The 20,021-nt window shown below is 39.1% G+C and overlaps 1 long non-coding RNA gene across 1 annotated transcript in view; it reads right to left on the bottom strand.

The window, feature by feature from the left end:
• LOC108314952 overlaps positions 1–20,021 on the bottom strand; it is a 63,784-nt gene that overhangs the window by 16,961 nt on the left and 26,802 nt on the right. The window contains exon 2 of the long non-coding RNA XR_001829749.2: positions 1,998–2,066. This is a non-coding gene — a long non-coding RNA (uncharacterized LOC108314952). The remainder of the gene's footprint in view (positions 1–1,997; positions 2,067–20,021) is intronic.

Here is a 20,021-nt window from a genome sequence, read left to right as displayed (position 1 = left end):
TTCTTGAATACAGATGATTACAGCTGATATACTTTCTTCTAAAGAATTCAAGTTGCCTCCTGATACTCAGCTTAGAGTCAAAGAAAGAGCCCTTTTAAAAATATGTCTAGTCCCTGTATGAATAAAAGTCAATCAGAGGTTTACAGTGGGTAACTGAGAGGAAATGGACAAAATAAAAAACAGCCATAATATTGTATAGTATATTGCTACTGGCCAGAGGGGCAGAAGACTTAAATTCCAGACCCAGCCTAGTCACTACTTTGCTGTGAAAACATTCAATGGGATCCTCATTTCTTTATCTATTACATAAAGGGAACAAGCAATTCCCAGGCTTCCTTCCAGCTCTGGATTCTAAATCTTGAACCAAGAAACTCCAACCACAAGCTCCATCCATGAGAATAATGGTTTTTCCTACCAGTCTCATTAACCCATGAAGGCTTTCTAATGCTCCTGAGAGGCCCATAAGGGGCTATAAATCTCTATGCATTATATGACAGCTTTTCAATTTCTGTCATTTATAAACTTTCAGTTAGCTCTCATCAATAAGTATCTTATTTAAAGATTACTGCCTCTTATTTAAAGACGTGAAATGAGTAACTTCCTTAAAATGTCTGATTTCTTTGCTTCCTTCAATTACTGCCTAGTACTATTGGTATTAATTTTTCAGAAGCAAAACAAACATGACACTTTTCTTTTTTAGAGTATCCAAGAAGAGTTAAGTTCTTGGATTCTATATGAGTCAACATTTAGGATTTGCTATTTCCCAGAAGGTGAGAGGGGGAGGTGATATTTTAACATCTAAATATTTGAAACAAAAAATAAGTGAGTCAATTCACAGAGATGTATGTATGATTCACAAACATGTACATATAGTTCCCCTGATGTACGATCTCAGTAAAATATCAGAGAGAAAAAATGTCAGACATACATAGCATAGCAATCAAGGGCTAATGAAGATCCAGGTATTAAATCAATTAAGAAGTATCAAAAGCTACCTAATCATCAAGGAACAAAATTGGCACCACAATATGTAGTGAGTATGGGAAAGCCTAATTTACTAAACATACCCTGCAGTCACATAATTGCATGTAATTTTACCAGCATAATTAACTAATTTAATTACCACTTCTCAAGTGCATCAATTATTGACATTACAGAGTTTTCAGACAGCAGAATTACTGTGTGGTACATTCAGAGAATGCAAAATGCTTTGTACGCCTATTTTCCCAGTCTCAGTCAACCACTGAAGAGGAATGTGAAGGAGGAGGTGGAAATATGTCCCATCCGAAAAGACTCAGTTGGAAGGGCAGGTTTAAAGATGGAATGAATGACTCAATGTGTCTGGCAGGAGGCAAAGAAGGGGACGAAACCCCAAGACCATGTTCTTCAAAGCAGTTATTTGCAAGGGTGCAGACAAAATATGCAAAGCTCAGTCAGAAAATGCAAAGACGGCTCTTAAAAAAAAAGGCTATGCAACAGCAATTCAAAATGTGCCTAAGGATACTTTCAGGAAGGAAAGGAAATATATATAAAAAAAACAAAAACAAAAAAAAACAGAAGTTTGAAGCAACAGTTTATGAAAAAACAGAAGCTTGCTCTTGAGAATGAGGTGTTTCTATTTTATATCTTTTTGCTTCAACTGTTGCTCAAACATTTAATATAAGGGATTTTCCTTGAAAACTGCTTGAGCCTATCACATCAGAGAGATGTCATTTCATGGCTGTTTTTTTAAAAAGGTGGGAGACAGTATCCGTCGAGAAATTTCATCATGTTATCCAAGTTGTGACCGTGGCTGGCTGAAAGTTCTAAGAGCTATGGCATGGCTTTCTGTTTCTTTTCACATTGCCCTCCTTGCCCTCCTGTACCTGACCTTTGTACAGCTGCTTCATGGTGTGTGGAGGTGGCTGAACTGTCAAATAATGTCCACATTAGCAAGGCATTTTAATGAGACAATTTAATATGGAGTAAAGAATGTGAGACTAATATGTCATTCTTACCTTTTGAGCCCTTGAATATCTACATTGTCTTCGGATTTAAATCAAGATTTTTTAGGTCCATTATTAACTCTGGAAAAGAAAGAAAGTATTTTTTACTTACATCTTTAAGGATTTACCTTTGGTATTAATTTTAAATGACTTAGTCAAGAAATTCAGAGATTAACTCAAAGAACAGAAAATCAGGCCAGTGCAGTGACTCATGCCTGTAATCCCAGTACTTTGGAAGGCTGAAGCAGGAGGCTTCCTTGAGGCCATGAGTTCAAGACCAGCCTGGGTAACATAGTGAGACCCGATCTCTACAAAAAATTTAAAATGTTGCCGGGCTTTGTGGCATGAGCCTGTGGTCCCAGCTACTTAGGAGGCTGGGAAGTGAGGATCACTTGAGCCCAGAAGGTTGAGGCTACAAAGCATGGTGATCCTGGCACTGCACTTCGGCCTGGGCAACAGAGCCAGACTCTGTCTCAAAAAAACAGAAAAAAAAAAATAGGTTCTCACTCACGATTGGAAATCAGGTTATATTTTAAAGACCTGACCCATATATTGAGAGAAACATTCAGAGCTTGGGGATAAACGGTTACAAAGGAATTAGGCTGGGTTTTACAAAAAGATAACTTCTGTAAATCACATTTATTTACCTTATGTAAAAAACTTGCTGAAACTGGAAGTTGGAGACCTAGAATTATGACCCGACCCTTAGCATGTGTCATAAAGGGTAAAGTCGTCAAACGCATGAAGTTCTCCCCATCCCCACCACCCATATTGTATTTTTGTATTTTTTTCATAACACCTCTTCCTCCCTTACCACCTCTGAACGTCACAAAGCTATTTTTCATCTTCTCTTACCTTCTACTGTAAACTGACATAACTTGAAGTCAATGTATTATCTCTCCTAGGGGTATTTAATGCAAGATTTCTCCAAAATTTTATATGTAAAATTTTAGGCCCATAGAAACGATTATGGCTTTTTAATACTATTTCTAGCATTAATAATAAAGTGAGAAAAGGTAATGGTTGGGGGAGACAGGAGACAGGTGGGGAGAGGAACTTCACTGCCCTCCTAACATCTTTTCAGGTTAGTATTCTCTTCTTCTTCTGAAAAAGGTTTTTTCTAGTCTTGGGACACACACATGTGAATCAGGTTTACTGATCTTCTTTAGCCCTTATCCAGTTCTCTATTAAATGGATTAATGTAGCCCATAAAAGAGTCAACAGGCTCAGTGCAGTGGCTCATGCCTGTAATCCCAGCACTTTAGGAGGCCAAGGTGGGTGCATTATTTCAGGTCGGCAGTTCAAGCCCAGCCTGGTCTACATGGTGAAACTCTGTCTCTACTAAAAATACAAAAAAATTAGCCAGGCATGGTGGTGCACGCCTGTTGTCCCAGTTACTCAGGAGGCTGAGGCAGGAGAATTGCTTGAACCTGGAAGGTGGAGGTTGCAGTGAGCCAAGATATGCCATTGCACCAAAGCCTGGGCAACTTAAGTGAGACTCTGTCCAAAAAAAAAAGGAGTCGATCCAAGACGGTCAAATATAAACAGCTCTGGAGTGCAGTTCCCAGTGAGAACAACACAGAGGGTGAGTAAGCACCACATTTGCAAATGAGTTATTACTGACCAAAGACCAGGAGATTCCCAGCCTAAAAAGCACCATGAGTCTCAAGCACAGCTGTTTCAGCTGGCGCAGTGGGTCTTCACACAAAAACTCACACAAATCTGGGCAGCCATTTCAACTGGTGCCTGGAACGCCTGGGAGACAGAGCCATCCATTCGACTGAAAAAAAGGGCTGTAACAGGGAGCCAGGTGAACTGGCTTGGCAGGTCCCATCTGCAGAAAGACCAGAAATCTGAAACGTTCTAGATTAAGAGTTTCACAGCAATCGCAGCTGGACCCAGGAAGGGCATCTGCCATTAACAAGGCAGTCTGCCCCTACTGAGGCAGTCTGGCATTACTGAGGCAGTATGCCATTACTGAGGCAGACTACCATTACCAAGCCACAAAACCACAAGGAAGTTCACATAGCAGCTGGACAGAGCCAACGACAGCTCAGCAATGCCTCTGCTGCCAAACTGTGAGTAGGCTACCTCCTTGCTGGGCAGGGCAGCTCTGAAAAAAGGCAGCAGCATGTCAGGAACTTATAAATAAAGTCCCTACTTCCTAGAACAGAGCTTCAGGGAAAAAAGGTGGTTATGAGTCCCACTGCAGCAGAATTAAAGGTACCTGCCCAGCAGCTCTGAACAGAACAACAGAGCTCACAGCTCAGCACTTGAGGTCCTATAAGGGAAAGATTGTCTCCTCAAGCAGATCCCTGACCCCTGTATATCCAAAGAGTCACCTCATAAAGGAGAGTTCAGGCTGACATCCGGCAGGTATCCTAATGGGATGAAGACAACAGAAGAAGAAACTGGCAGCAACCCTTACAGTTCTGCAGCTGCCACACATGATCCCCAGGGAAGCAGGGTCTGGAGTGGACCTCAGCAGCACTATAGCAGAGGAGTCTGACTGTTAGAAGGAAAACTAAGAAATAGAAATAACTTCAGCATCAACAAAAGGGACGTCCACTCAGAGACCCCATCCGAAAGTCACCAACTACAAAGACCACATGTAGATAAATACATAAAGATGGGAAGAAACCAGCACAAAAAGGATGAAAATAACCAAAACCAGAATGCCTCTCCTTCTGCAAGGGGTCCCAACTCCTCACCAGCTAGGGATCAGAGATGGATGGAGAATGAATCTGATGAATTGACAGAAACAGGCTTCAGAAGGTGGGTAATAACAAACTTCTCTGAGCTAAAAGAACATGTTCTAACCCAATGCAAAGAAACTAAGAACCTTGAAAAAAGATTTGACAAAATGTTAATGAGAATAATCAGCTTAGAGAAGAACATAAAGGACTTAATGGAGATGAAAAACACAACATGAGAACTTCGTGTACACAAGTTTCGATAGCTGAATCGACCAAGCAGAAGAAAGGATATCAGAGATTGAAGATCAACTCAATGAAATAAAATGAGAAGGCAAGATTAGAGAAAAAAGAGTGAAAAGAAATGAACAAAGCTTCCAAGAAATATGGGACTATGTGAAAAGACCTAATCTACATTTGACAGATTTATCTGAATGTGATGGAGAGAATGAATCCAAGCTGGAAAACACTCTTCAGGATATTATCCAGCAGAACTTCCCCAAGGTAGCAAGCCAGGCCACCATTCAAGTCCAGGAAATACAGAAAACACCATAAAGATATTCCTCAAGAAGAACAACCCAAAGGTACATAATAATCAGATTACCAGGGTTGGAATGAAGAAAGAAACGCTAAAGGCAGCCAGAGAGAAAGGTTGGGTTACCCAGAAAGGGAAGCCCAACAAACTCACAGCAGATCTCTCAGCAGAAACCCTAAAAGCCAGAAAAGAGTGGAGGCCAATATTCAACATCCTTAAAGAAAAGAACTTTCAACCCAGAATTTCATATCCAGCCAAACTAAGCTTCATAAGCGAAGGAGAAAGAAAATCCTTTATGAATAAACAATTGCTGAGAGATTTTGTCACCACCAGGCCTGCCTTATAAGAGCTCCTGAAAGCAGCACTAAACATAGAAAGGAACAACCAGTACCAGCCACTCCAAAAACATACCAAATGGTAAACAGCATCAACACAATGAAGAAACTGCATCAACTAATGGGCAAAACAACCAGCTAGCATCAAAATGGCAGGATCAAACTCACACATAACAATATTAACCTTAAATGTAAATGGGCTAAATGCCCCAATCAAAAAACACAGACTGGCAAATTGGATAAAAAGTAAAAAGCCATCAGTATGCTATATCCAGGAAACCCACCTCACACGCAAGGACGTACGTAGGCTGAAAATAAAGGGATGGAGGAATATTTACCAAGCAAATGGAGAGCAAAAAAAAGCAGGAGTTGCAATCCTAATATCTGATAAAATAGACTTTAAACCCACAAAGATCAAAGGAGACAAAGAAGGGCATTACATAATGGTAAAAGGATCAAGGCAACAAGAGCTAATGAGCCTAAATATATATCCACATACGCGCTCCCAAGACTAAACCAGGAAGAAGTCAAAACCCTGAATAGAACAATAACAAGGGATGAAGTTGAGGCAGCAATTACTAGCCTACCAACCAAAAGAAGTCCAGGTCCAGATGGGTTCACAGCCGAATTCTACCAGACATACAAAGAGGGGCTGGTACCATTCCTTCTGAAACTATTCCAAACAATACAAAAAGAGGGAATCCTTCCCAAATCATTTTATGAGACCAACATCATCCTGATACCAAAACCTCACAGAGACTCAACAAAAAAAGAAAACTTCAGGCCAATATCCATGAACAGAGATGCAAAAATCTTCGATAAAATACTGGCCAACTGATTGGAACAGCACATCAAAAAGCTTATCCATCATGATCATGTAGGTTGCATTCTGGGGATGCAATGCTAGTTCAACATGCGCAAGTCTATAAACATAATCCACCACATAAACAGAACCAAAGACAAAAACCACATGATTATCTCAATAGATGCAGAGAAGGCCTTCAACAAAGTTAAACAGTCCTTTATGCTAAAAACTCCCAATAAACTAAATATCTATGGAATGTATCTCAAAATAATAAAAGCTATTTATGACAAATCTGCAGCCAATATCATACTGAATGGGCAAAAACTGGAAGCATTCCCTTTGAAATCTGGCACAAGACAAAGATGCCCTCTCTCACCACTCCTATTCAAAAGTTCTAGCCATAGCAAATAGGCAAGAAAAATAAATAAACGGTATTCAATTAGGAAAGGAGGAAGTCAAATTGTCTCTATTTGCAGATGACATGATTGTATATTTAGAAGACCCCATTGTCTCAGCCCAAAATCTCCTGAAACTGATAAGCAACTTCAGCAAAGTCTCAGGATACAAAATCAATGTGCAGAAATCACAAGCATTCCTATACACCAACAACAGACTTAAAGAGAGCCAAATCAAGAATGAACTGCCATTCACAATTCCTACAAAGAGAATAAAATACCTAAGAATACAACTAACAAAGGATGTAAAGGACCTCCTCAAGGAGAACTAAAAACCACTGATCAATGAAATAAGAGAGGACACAAACAGATGGAAAAACATTCCACACTCATGGTTAGGAGGAATCAATATTGTGAAAATGTCCATACTGTCCAAAGTAATTTATAGATTCGTTGCTATCTCCATCAAGCTATCTATGACCCTTTTCACAGAACTGGAAAAAACACCTTAAACTTCATATGGAACCAAAAGAGAGCCCGCATAGCCAAGACAATTCTAAGCAAAAAGAACAAAGCTGGAGGCATCACACTACCTGACCTCAAACTATACTGCAAGGCTACAGTAATCAAAACAGTATGGTACTGGTACCAAAACAGATATAGACCAATGGAACGGAAGAAAGGCTTCAGAGGCAATGCCACACATTTACAACCATCTGATCTTTGACAAATCTGACAAAAACAAGTAATGAGGAAAGGATTCCCTGTTTAATAAATGGTGTTGGGAAAACTGGCTAGTCATGTGCAGAAAACAGATACTGGACCCCTTTCTGACACTTACACTAAAATTAACTCTAGATGGATTAAAGAATTAAACATAAGACCTAACGCCATAAAAACCCTAGAAGAAAACCTAGGCAACACCACCCAGGACATAGGTATAGGCAAGGACTTCATGACTAAAACACCAAAAGCATTGGTGACAAAAGCCAAAATAGACAAACGGGATCTACTTAAACTCCAGAGGTTCTGTACAGCAAAAGAAACAATCATTAGAGTGAACAGGCAACCAAAAGGATGGGAAAAAATTTTTGCAATCTACCCATCTGACAAAGGGTTAATATCCAGAATCTACAAAGAACTAAAACAGATTTACAGGAAACAAACAAATGAACCCATTTAAAAGTGGGTGAAGGACATGAACATCCTCCAGAAACACTGAGAGGATTTTTCCTCCTGATGCCAAATAACTAGCATCTTTTCCAACATCAATCAATTTGCTCATTATTCCATATCACTTGGGTGGCCAACAATTCAAATCAATTCTGATACTAACTCCCTGAGTTAGCATCAGACCCCATGGATCAAGGCTCAGTCCTACAAGACTGCCCCACTTAAGACATCAGCCACAATGGGATGTCTGAGACAGGCAGGCTGGTTGATTCCTTATTCTAAAGAAGGGAATAAGATGGTCTGGAAGAAAAGGATAAAAAACCCTCACTCAAGTTCTAGCTTGTCTAACTCTCAGCCAATCAGTAACAAATGATGAAAAAACTATTAACTGCAAACTCCTGTTTACGGAGGATAGGGATTTCCCCAAATGCCACATGCACAGTTGGAACCTAAAGTTACCCCTTCCTCATTTTAACGCTAAAATTCATGCCCAGGGGTGGATATTAAACATTCTAATGCTATGTATGATATATGAAGAAGCATGCTGATCACTGCACAAGTGCTAGAAAAACCCCTCCTGTACATGCCCTGACATAACCCTTCCTTATAAAAAGACCCTATAAAATTAACCCACACATTACCCTCTGGGAGAAGCCCATTCCTTTTTCTTTTTTGGTGCTGGCTTCCTTGTGCACAAGCTAAAAAAATAAAAATAAAATAACACCTTCTTTTGCTTTTATGTTTGGTGATCTTTCTTGATTTCTATCCTGGGATGTCATAAGAACACAGGGCAGTGGTAGCAGCCAGGGTGCCCACACTTCTGCCTGGCTAACTACAATTCCATGGGTTCTCACGACCCTCCCCTTAAGTTTGATAATTCACTAGAATAACTTGCAGGACTCAGGAAAATGATTTCCCTGCTATTACTAGTTTATTATAAAGGATACAACTCAGAGACCTCCAAATAGAAGAGATGCATAGGGTAAGTTATGGGAAAAGGGGTGTGGAGCTTCCATGCCCTCTCCAGCTTTCCAGGCGCACCATCCTCTCAGCACCTCAACATGTAAGCAATCTAGAAACTTTCCAAACCCATTGTTTAGGGGGTTTCATGAAAGTTTCATTATGTAGGATGATTAAGTAATTGGCCGTTGGTGACCGAACTCAATCTGTAGCTCCTCTCCACTCCTCAATGGTGAGAGAGGTGGGGAAAGGCTGAAATCTCCAACTCTGTAATAGTGACTTGGTCTTTCTGGAGACCAGCTTTCATCCTGAAGTTATCTAGGGGCTTTCAGTCACCAGTCATCTCATCAGAATAAAAAAGACACGCTTATCATCCAAGAGATTCCAAGGGTTTTAATGTGCCAAGAACTGAGGACCAAGATCAAATGTTTATTTTTTAAATTACACCATAACCACCCTATCTAGTGTTAACAGGGCATGTCGTGATTTTACCTCCTGGTTCTTGAATAAGTGCTTCCTGCTTTTGGTGCAGAAAGGATGCTTAGCATGACCCAAAAGAGATGATACTTCTTATACTGACCACTCTGTCCAGGACTGTATTCATGAGCTACTTAAAGTTCATAAAGGCATACCACAGGCTAAGTCCACACATCTGAAAGATTGAGGATAAATCAAAAAGATGATACTTTTTAATTTTTGTAGGTATGTAGTGTGTGTGCATATATATGTGTGTGTGTGTGTGTGTGTTTATATACATATACATGTATATATGGGGAACATGGGATATTTTAATAAAGGCATGAAATGCATAATAATTAAATCATGAAAAATGGTGTATCCATCCAATGAGCATAAGTATTCATCAGAAATCCATGGCTGTTTTCACAATGTTTAGTTATTTGCCCGTTGTTCATTTCACAATCTGCATTTCCCTCAGATCTCATCAAACAGCAAGGTTTCCACTGAAGATGACATTTTTGGAAAAGCCTTTCAAATCCACATGTCAAAGTCTCTCTGCTGAACCTAGGGCTTCAAAAATAGCTGGCAGGTGTGCATTTCTTATTGAATATGGCAACATCACTTTTCTCCCACCACATCCAACCTGGACATACCATCTCCCCGTGAAATAAGATTCCTATCAATTCCTCCTACTTTCTTTTTGTTTTCTTCTTTGTTTATCTGTCTTCATTTTCCTTTTTGGCAGTAAGACGACTGTTCATTCTCTACTTCTCAAGTTCACAGTTCGGGACACGAATTCTGTGTTTTGGGATTTGTCTTCCCAAATCCTATATACAAGCAGTCATCAATACTGTCAATTATTTCTCAGGAAGAATTCTTATATATGCTCATTTTCTTCCATTTCTCTGACAACCTCTAGTCATGAAGGTCAACTCTACTCCCTAAGTGTTGGAGTAAACATGCTTGTTACCTTGTGGCAGGATAGTGGCGATCTCTTGCCAACAGTTTCTCCATCTTGAGCTAACTTTGCACATTACAATAGGATTAATTTAAGAAATTTCTTTCTTTACTAAAATTCTTTCATTGAAAATGTAATGGTTCCCACTCCCAAATTTCTTAGCCTAGGCTTTTATTTTATTCTAAGATCCAGGGTTCATGTACAGGATGTACAGGTTTGTTACATGTGTAAATGTGTGTCATAGTGGTTTGTTGCACCTATCAACCCATCACCTAGATACCTAAGCACAGCATGTGTTAGCTATTTTTCCTGGTGCTCTCCCACTCCTAGCAAACCCCTACCGAGTCCTGGTGTATGTTTTTCTCCTCTGTGTGTTCATGTGTTCTCAATGTTCAGCTCCCACTTATAAGTAAGAACAAGTGGTGTTTGATTTTCTGTTTCTCCATTAGTTTTCTGAGAATAATGGCTTCCAGCTCCATCCATGTCCCTGCAGAGGACATGATCTCATTCCTTTTTACAGCTGCACAGTATTCTGTGGTAAATATGTACCACATTTTCTTTATCCAGTTTTTCACTGATGGGCATTTGGGTTGATTTCATGTCTTTGCTATTGTGAATGGTGCTGCCATGAACATACACATGCACATATCTTTATAGTAGAATGATATATATTACTTTGGGTATATACCCAGTAATGGGATGGCTAGGTCAAATGGTATTTCTGGTTCTAAATCTTTGAGGAATCGCTGCCCTGTGTTCCTCAATGGTTGGACTAATTTGCATTCCCACCAACAGTGTAAAAGCATTCCTATTTCTTCACAACCTCTTCAGCGTATGTTGTTTCTTGACTTTTTAAAAATCACCATTCTGACTGGTGTGAGATGGTATATCATTGTGGTTTTTATATGCATTTCTCTAATGATAAGTGATGATAAGCTTTTTTTTCATATGTTTATGAGCTGCATAAACGTCTTCTTTTGAAAAATGTCTGTTCATGTCCTTTGCACACTTTTTAATAGAGTTGTTTTTCTTCTAAAATTGTTTAAGTTCCTTCCTAGCCTAGTCTTTAACAGCTTGCACAGTCTTAGCCTTGCTAAATGTTTCAGATGCTTTTTCTTTTCTCCTATACATGTAACTCACACTCCAGTTATATTGCTCTACCTATTCTGGTGTACTGGAGATGCTAATAGACCTGAAATTGAAAGACCAGAGTTCAAGTCTAGCCTCAGTCACCTGATTTTTGTGGGACTTATTTCTCTCTCTGAGAATATTTCATAGGAATAATAAATACCATCATGTTAAGGTTATATTGATTAAAAAACTAAGTAGAAAAAAAACAAAAACAAAAGTTTAACAAATCCCACCACACTATACAAGCTGAAGTATGTCTTAGTTACTAATTGAAACAGGAAACAGAAACTGTGTCCCACTTACTGCTTTATTTCTAGTCCCAGACATAATGCCTAACACATAGGCCCTCAATAAATATTAACTGAGTTAAATGCACACATGAATGATATTATAATTAGCTTTGCTATCTCCTGAGATTTGTGAAGAACTTTTTCTGACTCCATAACTTACTTCCTCTGACTCTTATGCCTTTATGGGCTATAAAATTTTAGCTACATTTTTATGTGAGTTTGACTTGTCTTCCCAGCTAGACCTTAGTTGAATTGAGGACAGGGATTTTATTACATCTCTTTGCATTTTTGCATAGTATCTATCATCTCAGCAATAACTTCATATCTTTTAGCAATAATATAAAACATTGACATTATTCCTAATAAAGTTATTTAAATTATCAAGAACGTGTGTGTGTGTGTATGTGTGTGTGTGTGTGTGTGTGTGTGTGTGTGTGTGTGTACATAACAGATCTAAATAGGCCAGGGAGCTAAAATCACTTCTGAATTAACTGGACTCTGAAATCAAACACCTCACCCTTATTAGCAGGTATTTCCAGATTCAGCATCTTTCTCTACTACTAATTTGAGGAAAATACCTTCCATTAACACACCTTTATTCTGCCCACCAAAATGTTATCTAAGATGTCATCCTTGGACAAATATGTTCTTCATCAAAATTTTCTACTTGATATGTGTTTCATTTCATTTCTTTTCATTCCTAAATATCCAAAACATTTAATTTTATAGAAATATGAGTACCTCTTATGCATATGACCTTAGCCTTTTTGTTTGCTTGTTTAAAAATAAGTCGATTTGAAAGGGATAATTGACAGAACATTCAAATGGTGTTTTTTGGAGCTTTATGGCAATGAGGAGAAGAAAAAGTTCTCTGGGCTTCAGGAATAAGATTAACAACCATCAATATCTCATCTCACAAATTGAAATTTTAATTCATGCAACTGACTTATTCACTTTAGCTTTTTACCATCAACATGAGGGATCTTCCAGGAGAATCTGAACGATTTACATCTCCTGTCACTGTAACAGCTTTTCATTTTGTTGCAGTTGAGGCTGGCAGAAGCCTAAGAGTTAATTTTAATAAGACTAATCAGCCAATCTTGACAATAGAGAGGAAGGAACAGGGACAGGTAGATGACTGTATGTTTTGACACTGGACCATTAACATGCAAATCATATGCAAAATCATACGCTAACAACTTTGCGCCTTTGTTTGTGGTTGGACACTTTTTTCCCCCAAATGGACTACAGCCTTGATTCAATCCTACACAGAAAGGCACTTAGCAAGACATCTGATGTGCACAAGAAAAATATAAAATGCTCTCTGAGTGCTTGTTTTGACCTCTTTGGAAAAGTGGAATTCCTTTAAATTTGACTTTATTGCCTGCTCATGGGCAGGAAGCACCGAAGCATGGCAAGGAACAGAAGCCCATGTAATGCCCATACCCACTGCACACAGTAAATAACAGTAGTGAGAATGCAGGGCAGCCAGCACAGACTACGTCCTTCACATCATCCAGAGGCCACGGCAGAGCTCCCAGGGACAAGGAGCATTAATTATAGACTAATGATTCCATTTGCATGCACATTTTTAAAAACAGTAGTGAACGTAGTCCTAATAATTGAGGATGAGTGAGATGAGGCTGCATTAAAATGCTCTACTCAGTCCCTTATCTCATTTTTTAAAAAGACCTCTGTCACTCACCTTGGTGCTCCCCAGTACACATTAATATTGGGTAACCATGCAGTGTGGAACATTATGCTGGTTCTTTTTACATTCAATCACTTCATCAACCTGTTTTTGAACCTTCTCTACAACCTCTTACAATCATAAACTCAAAATTGTGGTTGGGGATAAAAATAATACATCCTAACTTTTGATGTAAGTGGTAAGACAAAATGAAATATAAGAAATCTTGAAGTAGGTATGAAGAGAATAATTGTACAATTAAATAATGAGTCAGACATTTTGTATGTATATTGGGATTTTGTTCTGGTACAATCAAGTATCAGTTTCCATAGTTCAGGCAACCATACATCAGGAGAACAGGAGGGGAAAAAATCAATTTAGCAGAATAACTCATCTCTAGCCTCAAAGCCATAAAGGGTCTTCAGACCATTATGCATTCAAAAGCATACTTTGTGCCCTCAGAAGAGGACTTCAGCCAAACCAAGAGCTAAGATTTGCAGTTTATGAGGGCTAGAGGCCAGTGATGCCCTCAGCTGGACTTTGTCTCCATAGGCTTTCTCCAGCCATTGCCAGAAGAGCTGCTGGTCATCCTGGAACCTTTTTATGCAGAGTGATTTGTGTTCTGAATTTAGAATAGTCAGGCAGATGGAAACTGAAGATCTGTGTTTCCTTTTAAAGTATCTTCTTTTTAGAAACTAATTTTCATAAGACTTGTTATAACATCTACACTCTTTGTTGTTTTTTGTTTTTGTTTTTTTCATTTCATTCATACTCAGATTTTGGGACAGAAGCATTTGGAACAAGCTTAAGTATTGGTTCTAAGCCCACGTGAGTGGCATCCCTCATTTTCACTTCCTAGTCTCCACAACTTCTTGACAGTACAATTTTTTTTGAAGTTTTCTCACATGGAATAAAGATAAAGTTCATTTAGCAAAAGAAAAAAATGACAACTCCTCATTCTCCTCATAACAATTGTTAATATATTCATGTTCTCCCAATATTAGGAACACTGAAAACTGAACCATGGCACCTTAAATATTTAAATCCTATAATTTCAATAAGGCCTCTTAATAAACATCGTGGCATAGGGGATGAAGACCTTTGATGTGCTAGAGTTTGTACAGGACATGCTAAATAAAGGCCTGATGTCACTTTGATTGTCCAACTTCATGATTAAAAAAAAAGGCTTGGGTGATCAAAAATCAAAGGTCCTTATAGGAAGGTTCTAAGAAAGCAAACACGTTCATAGAATATTTACAACCAAGAAACACTATAAAAATCATCTCTTCTTATGTCCACATTTTGAAGATGAAAAAACTGGCACCCAGAGATTATTGCCTGCCACTGATCACCAGGCTTGTTAGTAACAGAACTAGAATTAAAACACCAGTCCTCTGGCATTCATTCCAGAGTTTGAGGTTTTTTGTTTTTTGGTTTTTTTTACTCTCACATGTGATGAGTTACAATAAAACTTTTCACAAGAAAATGGAGCTGGGAAAGTTTGTCTCTTCATTGTTTCATGGTATGTACATGGAATGGGCAATTCTCAAAACCTTCCAGGTATGTTTTCCCATTCACAGGAGATAGGTATTAGAACCTCACCTTAGAAGGATCTTTTAGCCTTATTATTAATTATATCAATACTTTTTATATTGCTATAGATTTTTCCCTTACAAAGTACTTTTATAAGCCTCATTCATTCACTCAATTACTGTTTCTTAAGTACTATACAATCAGTTGTCTTTTATCTACATTATTTTATTGAATTATTAGTTTTTATCTATATTATTTTATTGAATTATTAGTTTGTTTTATAGACTGAGAGAGATAAAGTAACCTGTCCCAGGTTATTGTTACTGGTCAGCATCAGAATCATGTATCAAACACTGGTTTCGGCCGGGCGCGGTGGCTCACGCTTGTAATCCCAGCACTTTGGGAGGCTGAGGTGGGTGGATCACGAGGTCAAGAGATTGAGACCATCCTGGTCAACATGATGAAACCCCGTCTCTACTAAAACTACAAAAAATTAGCTGGGCATGGTGGCGCGTGCCTGTAATCCCAGCTACTCAGGAGGCTGAGGCAGGAGAATTGCCTGAACCCAGGAGGCGGAGGTTGCGGTGAGCCGAGATTGCGCCATTGCACTCCAGCCTGGGTAACAAGAGCGAAACTCCGTCTCCAAAAAAAAAAAAAACCACTGGTTTCTCTGACTCCAAAGCGCAATCTCTTACAAATGGTTTATTCATTCATTCATTCATTCAACAACTATGCATGAAGCCCTGCCATTGCTAAGCACTCTTCTAGTCATCGGTTTAAAGGTATGAACAAGGTGCATTCAGTTCCTGTCCTCATGGAACTTACTTTCTAGGGGGAAAAACAAGCTATATGCAAGCAAATTTATAAATAAATGATATGATTTCTGATAAATGCCAAGAAGGGAAAGCTAGGCAAAAACAGAGGGAGAGAGTGGTACTGGGGAGTATTTTTTAAATAGAGAGGGAAGGAAAGGACATTCTCAGCAAATGATATCTAACCAGAACCTCTACGATGAAAAAGAATGAGCTATAGAAATCTCTAAGGAGATTGGAATGACAAGAATACTTACTTAGAAAATTAAGCCAAATCATAGAAAAATAAAATCACCCTGCCTCAGGTCACATAGCCAGTAAGAGGCAGAGTGGGAATCAAAGCTGAGGCTCCCACTCCTGCCTTCTTTCCACTACAACGCACACGGTTTTCTATCGCTCAACCTTAAACAAATCAGTTGTGTCATTTTATTTTTCTTATATTCCCCCTAAATGTTTTTAAAAATTTTTTTCACATAGAGAAAAACAAAGAAAAGATATGTCTTCCCTTTGCCTGGTAGTTAACCAATAAATTTACGAAACATCTACTAAGAAGCAGTTCTCAGAAGATATCAGGCATAAGAATTCTTCACTTTCACTAAAGACAGAGGGGAGCAAACGTTCTCATAGTTGACGTGTCTTCTTGAATAATATTTATTCCTACTGATATGACTAGTAGTGGTTTCTATGATATACTTATATCTGTTTTATTTATTTTGGAAATTGTACTGTCTTGTTTAATCCCCCCTAGCCAAAATTGGAAGAAAATTCAATATGAGGAAAATTACAGGCATTGGCCTCTACTGTGCTGGGGTTATCTGAAAGCCCTGGGCTGGCACAGTCCAAGAGTCCCGGGAGAGGCGCCTCTGGCTTTCCATCCCTGGTAGTCTCCCCAAGCAATGCTCATTACCCAAGCTCACACGGCACTCGGATAGGTGGAATGGCTCTAGTAGCAGGGTCCACGCTTTCCAAGCCAAAGTCAGCAGTCAGGATCCTCACTGACACTCCCAAGGCCACAGGTGTGATGATCGGTCTCCAGGCATTCCCATGGAATAGAAACCTGCTACCTACAGGGGGAGCCCGCGGGAACAGATGCCATTTGCCACCTACAGAGCTCATTGCCTTCTATCTTCCAAGTGCTGAGGACTCCAGTTGTCTTTCTTACATTGGCTCCTGTCTGTCTCTTACCTTCTTCTATCTGAGACCATTTGGATGGTGTATAACCAGAATGATTATCTCCTGCCTCCCCATTCCTTCTCAGACTTAGATGTCATAAAACTCACTTGGAGAGTTTATCAAAACACAGATTGCTGGTTCCCCACCTCAGAGATTCTGAATCAGTAGGCTTGAGATAGGGCCCAAGGACTGACATTTCTAGCAAGACTTTAGGCGATGCTGCTGCTGCTGGTTCCTGGATCAGCCTTTTGAGTAGTTCTTCTTACGTTACTTTTTCTTAACAGGGAGAAAAAAATTACCTCTTTCATTTTTTTTGTGAAGTATAGGGCAGCAAAAAGGACAGGACCCTAATTAATTTTTCAATAACTCACACCGTTACACTAGCAAAGACAAGACAGGGAAAAATTAACAAAGGGTATTTTATTTTATTCTCTGCAACACAGGTGTGGAATGCTTTTCTGAGGGGAGCTTCACTGGCAGGTCCTCTTCACCACTGTTGCCACCCCTCACCAGAGCTTGGCTCATAAATCCACTCTCAGGTAGACCAGCTGCAAGGGGAAGAGTTGAGTAATTTCTCATAGGCAAGTCTAGGCATCTCCTTTTCACTACCAATTAGCTAGCCACAACTAGAATGCTTAGCCGCCCCAGCCCAGAATGCAATCCACACAAATACTCATTGTGTGGCAGATAGCATCTCTGGCAGCATCAAGAATTTCATATTAAAAGTACACGGGGAGGTGAGGGGGAAAAAAGAAAAATATATACACGTATAACACATTTCAAAAACCAAGAACTTTATCTTTTCACATCATGATTTTGATATACTTTTGATTTCTACATTAAACTATAATCTTGTGTACGGATGGCCTCTGCTTTCTATTACAAGATCCCACCAAGGCTGTCTTCTTTTACCTTGATGCTTTGCTGGCTTTTGGCTAGGGAGTAGCCTGGACTCTTAGGAGAGAACAGTTATACCTAATGTATCTTTTCATAGTCTGCACATTTACCCAACCTCATTTTTAAAAATGGTCCCTGGACCCTGCACAAAATGCTATAGACATGCACCACTGTGCAAAGAATCAAAGAACCCAGGCAGAGAGTATACGACGTTGTGTGGAAAGGTTTGCTTCCCCATGATATATCTATGCATTCCTAATAAAGCTGGGCAAACCAGAATGGAGAGTGTGTTCTGGAGGCACTTTTTAAAAAAGCTACCTCTAAATCAGCTCTGTCTCGATCACCTGTTTTCTCTAAGGTAGAGTACTCTTGAGTTGCCTGTGGGCTCCTAAGGTACACTCTGCGAATATGTAAAGAATTAGACCAGTGCCTGTGTCAGGGCACAGGCCACAGTTCTGACAGGTTGCCTTCAATATAGCCAGAGAGCCTCTAATGGGGCAGGAGGAAGTTGGAGAAAGATCTCTGCAACAACGCCATTCCTATAGAGCAACTTGAGGTTGCTATGGCAGCGTAGTTCTGCAATTCGATCTCATCATGGGCACAACCAAGAAAGAGAAAAGAGAATTATTTGCGTTTTTCCTACCCTGAGGCTATGCTCAACTGAGGTATCCTGTCAGACAAACGTGGTCTTTTCCCTTCTTCGGCAGCCTTTATATGAGAGCACCAGACTTCACAATGCATCGTTCATTCATTCATTATTCCACCTCTCTCGCACATTCTCTCTTCAGGTCAGGACCCATCAGGGTGACAGTGACATTCTTGATGGGAAGGGTTTGCTGAGAAGCCCCAAGGTAACTCAGTTTCCCTCAACAACCAGGAGGAAATAGGGTGATTCAAGAGAAAACAGAACATTTTGTGGATTTAGGCTCAATAAAACAAGCTCCACAAATGTTAAAGTAAATAAGGAAAAATATAACTTTAAAAAATGGACAACTAGGAGAATTTCTTTTCACATAGCAATGTAATTTTCCCCTCACAGTGATAGTCATCATTTTATACCCTTTCTATATGTGAGAAGAGACAGCTGAGCATTTTAGCCATCTATTTGCTAATTAATATCCCAACCAAAAATGCTGCGCTGTAGTTATTGGAAATCAAGTTTCCCAAAGGACTGTCACATTGTGTTTAACCCAAAGCAATGACGTTTCTGCTTATGATTCTGAAGGTTTCATGACTGTCTGCTGTGTCTTCATTCTCCTTTGGAACTTCTCCAATTTCCCCAGAAACACAGGTGGTCTTTTGAATAAACAGAACTAACATATTGAGCTCCATAAGTTCTATGATGATATGCGTTTCTCTCATTCACAGCTGTTGCTCGCACAGTTGGAATAATGTGCAGCTATGAGGCAGCTACTTAGTGAACTGGAGGTTCCTATTTAGAGTGTGAATTCTTAGAAAGGCATCTCAGGTAAAGAAGAAACAGAAAATAACAAGTGATGCTCCACAGGGATCTGTACACTTTTCATTATCTTCATGAGGAAAATGAAAACATGTGTTCAGGAATCCATTGAAGATGCTGATGGTATTCATCCTGTTTCAGAGGAATCCCGTGCCGAGAGGGTTTCTTTCCATCATAAAAATAATTGGTAAAGAAGGCCCTGAGCAATCATGCTCTACACTTCTGGCATTTAATAGAACTCCAATGTTAGCTGTAATAAAATATTTTACCACCTCTCATTCATCTAAGACTGAAAAGAATGTGAGGCATTCATAGAAATATTTTATGAAGTCCATTTTACAGTGATGCCAATGTCAATGTTCAACGGTTTAAACAACATAAGCAGAATCAACAACCAGGCAAAGACAATTATGTTTATACCACAAAGTTGTGGCATTTCTCTCAATGCAGCAACCTAAAAATTTTCTTAGCTATAATTCCTCTCTGAATATAAAGCTAATTATGAAGACTTTCGATAGCTTTATTAGCTAAACTGTATGTCACTATTTGCAGCTACCAAAGGAAAGGTTTTAGCAGATGAGGCAATGTCACCATATGCCTAAAAGGTAAAAGAAAATTTCCAATTAAAAAAAACTGACAATACACAAATATGTTTTATATCAGAAGTTTGAAAATGACATATGAAATTTAAACTGAACTTTCCATTTAGGATGCCAGAACAAGCATGAAACAAAGTCT

Source organism: Cebus imitator, unplaced genomic scaffold (genome assembly GCF_001604975.1).
Source record: "Cebus imitator isolate Cc_AM_T3 unplaced genomic scaffold, Cebus_imitator-1.0 Scaffold165, whole genome shotgun sequence".
NCBI lineage: Eukaryota > Metazoa > Chordata > Mammalia > Primates > Cebidae > Cebus > Cebus imitator.
Note: the sequence above shows the minus strand (reverse complement) of the source record. Positions and strands in the feature narration are given on the sequence as shown.